At 41.5% G+C, this 6,730-nt stretch overlaps 1 protein-coding gene across 1 annotated transcript in view; it reads left to right on the top strand.

Moving 5' to 3' along the window:
• The window catches only part of TRERF1 (transcriptional regulating factor 1), a 75,881-nt gene that overhangs the window by 43,673 nt on the left and 25,478 nt on the right, over positions 1 to 6,730 (top strand). The window contains exon 2 of the mRNA XM_019472159.1: positions 1,324 to 1,421. The gene's annotated coding sequence lies outside the window, so the exon portion shown is untranslated. The remainder of the gene's footprint in view (positions 1 to 1,323; positions 1,422 to 6,730) is intronic.

Genomic DNA, 6,730 nt, shown 5'->3' with positions numbered 1-6,730 from the left:
ATGAAGATATTAAACAGCGTTGGGCCCAATATCGATCTCTGGGGGACCCCACTTGTGACAGGTTGCCAGTTTGAAAAGGACCTATTTACCACCACCCTCTGGGCGCGGCCTGTCAGCCAGCTCCCCACAAACTGCACAGACCACTTGCCTAGACTGAAACGCATCAGTTTCTCTAGGAGGAGGCTGTGGGAAACTGTATCGAAAGCCTTGGAGAAATCCAGGTAGACAATGTGCATCACTTGCCCCACAGCAACCGAGCAGGTTGCTCTGTCGTAGAAGGCAATCAGGTTTGTCAAGCACAATTTGCCCTTGGTGAATCCGTGCTGGCTTTTCCCAGTCATGTGCTTCATTTGACTTGTGATAGCCCTCAGGAGGATTCGTTCCATAACTTTCCCAGGGACTGAAGTAAGACTGATGGGCGTATAATTTCCTGGATCCTCCTTTAAGCCCTTCTTGTAGATGGGGGTGACATTAGCCTTCTTCCAGTCTTCTGGGACGTCCTCCGCAATCTCCACAACTTCTCAAAGAGAATGGAGAGTGGCCTCACAACGACGTCAGCCAGCTCTCTTAACACCCTCGGGTGTTCAGGGCCTTCCCTAAAAGCTGTCTTGGCAGCAGCACCTACAAAACCAAATGTGTTGTTTTCATTTAAATAATTTAAGATGCCTTGTCTAGATATCTCTTTTGCACTGGGTGACAACCTGATTGTATCTCCTGCACCTTTGACTTTCATTAATCCCTCCCTTCCTGATTGCTATACCTTCTCTTGTTTGTGTGACACTCGTCATGTAGGTTGCAAGCTCTGGGCCAGCAAATCTCCTCTCCGTGAGAGCATCCAGCCTGTCTTTGGGTTCTGTCAAAGCAGCGTAAGACGCTGTGAAATCTTTATGGTCTTTGCAGTAGAGGACAATCTTGTTTTATTTATTGCATCAACATAACCCCTTCCTCATTTTGCAATAGGCACCAAGCTGAGTAAGAAGAAAAGATGAATTTACTCGTATTTCAGTCTGTAATTTGAAGGACTGTGGATGTATCAGTCCCAGAGATTTGACAATGAAGCAGTCTCTCACTATTGATATGGGAAAGAGGTTCTTGGTTGTTCTTTAAGGGAGTTATAGTGCTGATAGATGTCCTCTGCAGTAGTGACTTGAAGAACAGAGTAGCATGGAGATACTGTATTGAATAGAAGTCAGCATTTGCTTGTGTTACAACAGGAGGCTCATTCTTGCAGGTATGCTCATGGTTTGGGGCAAGCTGGTGGTATTTTATAAGATAATCACATGGGGGGAGAAACTAATTTCCATTCTTTTGCTTTATGTTTAGATACATCACTTTGAGATCACAGAATGAAAGCAGCATGAAATGTTATGGCAAAGACAGCACAGCAAGATACAGGAGTCTCACAAATCCTCAAAAATCAGGTAATGTTGCAGCATCATATGTCCACTTTCTATGAGGCTGGCTTGTTTAATGAGGCTCAAAGCTTTTTGACTGTTTTCCAAAATTTGGGCTTCTCAGTCTCTGTGGCTTTATTGATGGACTTCTCAAATATGACTAGTTGTGTGTTGGCTTTGTGTCCTGTAAAACATTATTTTATGTACCACAGTATGTATGACACAGGAGATCCCCGTACATTTAAATCTTTCTTAAAGGACTACCTTGGCTATATTGTCTCATACAAGCAAAATGGACATTACCTTAATTTAAAAAAAAAGAAAAAAAAGCAGCAGCCATGGTGGTCAGTTCTGCATAACCATTGGATTTTACTTGGCTCCATTGCTAGGTACGAACATGATGTATTTTAGAGGGATTGACTTTTCAGAGGGTCCTGCAGCTGCATTTCTGAAAACTGTCTCCTTTGGGGGAGATGCTGGGCTCCAAGTAGCTGTTCCCTCCCTCCTGAAAGCTTAGCCATATGCTATTTTCCACATACTACTACTTCTGCCTGGTTTTTTTTAATTGTTTTTCTGTCTCAGGATGTTTCCTTCTTGCCTGTTTTTGCAAATCCTAGCATATGTTCTCTGACTGTTTCACAGCATTTACAGTTACAGAAAAAGGCAATCACATTACAAGCTTCAGAGCGTAAACACTGTAGAGGTCAAATCAACAGCAGTGACCAGAGGTTGTAACGTAGCCCCATACGATAAGTGGCAAGGTCTAACCTCTCTGTCCTAAGATCTTCATGACGGGGTCTTGTCATGTCTGCAGAACTAGGATCTTGCTGGGGAAAAACAAGTCACTCACTTCAGTAATAGAAGTAAACTAAAATATGAAATTGAGGGCAATTTTGGTAATAGGACATGTTTATTTTCCAGGAAGCATTTGAGAGTATTGCCCTTGATGTAGGACTCAGCAGAAGGTACTACAATTTATTTCATCTAAGCAGTCAGTAAACCCAGATTGGCTGAAGAGATTTCAAATCAGGTTTCATAGACAGCTTCAGCCTCGATCAAATATGCAGTAATGTATTGGTGAATATTAAAAAAAAAATCATTGTGTTTATCACAGGTGATCAGCCCCTTTAATTAATGCTGTCTTCTGTAGGCTTTTTAGTCGCTTAGTCATGGAATATGCAATTCAAGTGCCCTTCTGGCCTTAGTCAAGGTTTGTATTTTATTTTTAATCAGTATTGTGAGGAGATCGCATCATTTTATATTTGCTATTTTTGTGAAGTAATGCGATACCTGCTTCAGTCGCAGTTCTCCGAACCCTTCAAAGTACCTCGGAACTGTAATGCCAATTCACTGACAGCGAAGATAATCAGATTTGTTGAAGCAACCTTCTTCATTTCTTCAGGACTCAGGGAACTGTATCTCCCTTAAACTAAATTGAGTTAATGGCTTTATTTAGAAATCAGCCTCCTCTTCTTGAATAACCAGAATTCTGTTAGTTTTGGGAAAAAAAGTTTTCATTAAATTACCAGTGCCACAGAGTGCATTTTGTACTTATAACTTAGATCAAAAGGAGAGGAAAATGTTTCTGCTTGTTTGTCTTCCTTTCTCCTCCCCCTTTTCTAGAGACTTTCCTGAGATGATCAACTGTTGGTTTTGCTGGTTTTTCTTTTTTTGTTGCCTTTTTTTTAAACTTCATTGAAGTAGAGAAATTGCTCGGTTCCCCTCCCAATGCCGTCGTTGCTCTCCCCTCCCCCAAGTCCAATGTGTTCTTTATTAAACTGAATTAGGACATTCTAGTCTCTCTTAAGAGTGGAAATGGGAACAGCTTAAATGAGCAGCCGCATGAGACTCAGCAGCCGTTCCAACTGCACTGCAGAAGGAGCTCAGCTGCAAAGGGAATCATAATTTTTGAAGGATTTGTGCAACTGTTGAAGATTTACCAGCATTAATATTAAAAAGCAGCTAATCTGTTTTTCCCCTTCCGTTTTAAGGGTGTATAGCTTGCTTACTATGCTTGCTGTAAAATCAGTGTACTAAATATTTTGCATCCTTTCCATCCTCTTTTCACTTTTGCAATTATTTTATTTGCTTATGTTCTCATATACTGAAGTGGGTTTTTTGTTGTTGGTTTTGCCTAACAATGCCAACCTTGGGGTTTGTATGCAGATATGGGCGTGGATTTGAGATCTCTGCCATTCAAAGAAAGCCAAAATTGAAGCGCAGTAGAAAACATACGAGCAGTTGTATCCAGGATTGGGATGAAAAGGTTCTCAGCCCTATAAGCATTTGTCCTTGAGATAGCTATAGAAAATAATTGTTGGTCCTTGAAATCCATATTGCTATTTCGGTGTTTATTCTAACCAAAATAGCCATGATCATGGTACCTTTTGACCCTTGTTTTCAGTCCCTCTCTTTATTGCTGTATCAGATGTCTTCAGGGTTTCTATAGATATTTGGGGAAAAAAAAAAAAAGTAGATCTTTTGGTTGTTATCTTCTCACCTCTCTTTCCCCTTTCGTCTCTGCTAGTTCACCCAACCACCTTGCTTGGTGTTAGAAATTATTCATTCTGTTTCAGTACTGTGCTGCTTTTTTCACGTGCTTATTTCCTGTGCCAAAAAAAACTGGAGCTGGGGCTTGAACTGTGGCTACACAGAGTTATGGAGGCAAACCTGGTATCTAAACAGCCTGCAAGAGCACAGGAGGCTCTGAAATGTGCCACTCTTCCTCTCCCAATTCTGTGCTTCTCAGCCATCCAGCGTTACCGCAGTCATCACATCTGAAGATGTAGGGGTAGTGCCAGCTTCGCTTGTGAGAGCTGGGTTTGGGTAATGCAGGTGCGTCCGTTCTTAGGTAGTACTCTCTTTGTTTTTAAAGCCACTCTTCTCAGTGGGTTCTTAGTGGTAGTTGTACGTCAGTAGTGCCCAGCTAAAAGTCGTGCCCGTCTGTGCTGTCACTTAAAGGCTGGATTATAGTCGGCCCGCGTGGCAGGGGCTGCTGGTAGCATCAGTGTTAGCAGAACAGAGGCTATCAGGGAAGGAACTGCTGTATAGTCCTGTGTCTGTCCTAAAGGAAACTAGAGAGCAAGATGATGTGAATGATGGCTGTGTTGATTTAGGAATAGCTTAGCAGAAGATCTCACAGTTCTGAATAACAAAACAGGCCAATAAAAACATTCTCATAAAAAAGGGCTAAAAATTGAATAAGATAAATCCTGTTTCGTTTCTGGTGAATCTAAGTGGGGGGGTGGGATTGAAAGGAAGGGAACAGAGAACTTCTGTTTTTGGATTTCATCTTATCCACAGTTAAAAATGAAGCTTATATTCTAATAGCAAAACGACAGCCACTTGAGAAAGCCCTGTCTCAGCCTGTGTGAATGAAGGGTGGTAAGGCATGATTAAAACATGTCCGCAGTGTTGGGAGAACGCAGAGCAATGACACATTTCTGTAAGCAGGCATGCCTTGAGTTAAGTGTTATAAAACCAGTTTAGACTGCTAAGAGTGGTGGTTAAACTTGCTTTAACTGATGTGTTATGGTCCCGGAGGGAGGGACATGAGGTGGGATGGTGCCCCAGCAAATGAGCATCTGCTGATACTGTTGCTCGTGAGTAGCTGCAGGTGTTCTGTCCTGCAGAAGCTGGTTGAACATGGAGGTCTTTTTTGCATCTGCCATCTTATCCAGTCTTCTTTTTTTCGGGCTAACTAGTAATTAATCTATAAAAGCATGTAGATTTTTGCTTAAAGTGACAGCTGAAAAACTTGAAATAACTTGGACAAACCATAGGTTCCAATTCCCTTTTGATACACAGCCATGCAACCTACTGAGACAGCTTAGATCAGTGCTACAATAACATTACGGCCTTTTAATGAGTCTGCTTCCTTCAGCATCTGCTCTCCTACAGTCTTTTGTCATCCCTCTCCATTAACTCAGTTCTGAAACTGGCACTGGCTGGCATTCAGTCCTGGTTTTGCAGCCCACACCCAGCCCAACTTTCATGCACCGACTTATTTGGAGTGGATGTCTTGCTCTGAAATTCATGTGGATTCAGGCAGTTCGATAGCGTGACTGTGGCTTGATCTGTTGTTTACTAGAGTTGAAAAATTCTGCAGGTTTCAGCTTCTGTGGTGTGTGATGGAGCTGGGAGTGGTTTTTTTTATATGTTGTAACTACCATCTCCTTGCTATTTCACTGCCTGTCGTCTTGTCTAAGTTCTTCTGACTCTCCAGTGATATAGTTTATGAAGGAGGAAAAGCAGATCACCTCTATAGAAGGCTGATAACGTTGGAATATTCTTCCATTTCATGTTTACCAGAATTAAGTTATGGCATGCTTCCAGGAGAGACTACTACTTGTATTGCCTTACAATTGTTTGTCTTTGAAGAGGGAGACAGTTGGAGTGTGTAAAGGCATTTCAGCCAGCTTGGCATGTCCCTGGCTTTCAGCCTGGAGGTTGGAGCTGTGCAAGTTGCAGGGGACCACGCTGAAATGATGAAAGAGTTGGAGCAAAACCTTGTCTCTCTTGAAATCAATTGAACTCCCATTAGTTTGAGTCCAGATTCCATCCATAAATTTAAGTAGGGTATTGCTCTTTCTAGGCAGCCTACAGAAATGTTTCTGTCCTTTTGCATTTGTTTTCATGTTTCTTTGTAATGATTGCATAATTGGAATATATCTGTAATGTCAGAAATGTAATAGGTTAAGTAGCGTAAATGACTGTCGGGAAGAGAAGAAACACAGAACTGCAGAACCATTGTTGCTTTAAAACTCCTGCTGCTTTAAGTTGTTGGATTTAACTGTTTAGTAGTTAGAGGAATTGTGATAAATTGCAGTGATGGGTGTTTAGGCACGAGTGCTAAACAAAAAGGAGGAAAAGCACTTTTCTTCCTATCATTGAAAGAAATAGAAATCATTCAGTAGGCTGCCAATGGCTTCTCAGCTGGCCAGAGACTAACCTTGGTGCCCCTAAAGCTTTAATGATGTGTACAGCACTGAAATACTCTGTAAGGTTTTAATCTGACAAGAAATGTATACTGTTAGCGTTTTGTTAAAGCTGATTGCAAATGCTCAGTGTATACAGCATCAAGCGCTTGAATTTAAGCCTGTTCAAGTACTAAAAAAAAATGTGGTATATCTAAGGGACTGGTTTATTACCCATTATGCTTTTATCAATGTACCTGTCTGGCATTTTTTCTATGTTACCTGAAGGTAGAATAACAATGCTTTTTAAACATTTGCACTTTTCTCCCTCCAAATCAGTGATGCTTTTGAAAGGAATATTTTAATCTTTCTTTTTTCTTTTTTTTTTTTTTTGGGGGGGGGGGGGGGGGGGGGGGGGGG

This window comes from Aptenodytes forsteri, unplaced genomic scaffold (genome assembly GCF_000699145.1).
Source record: "Aptenodytes forsteri isolate BGI_AS27 unplaced genomic scaffold, ASM69914v1 Scaffold195, whole genome shotgun sequence".
NCBI classification, from domain to species: domain Eukaryota; kingdom Metazoa; phylum Chordata; class Aves; order Sphenisciformes; family Spheniscidae; genus Aptenodytes; species Aptenodytes forsteri.
This window is presented reverse-complemented; position numbering and strand designations above follow the sequence as displayed.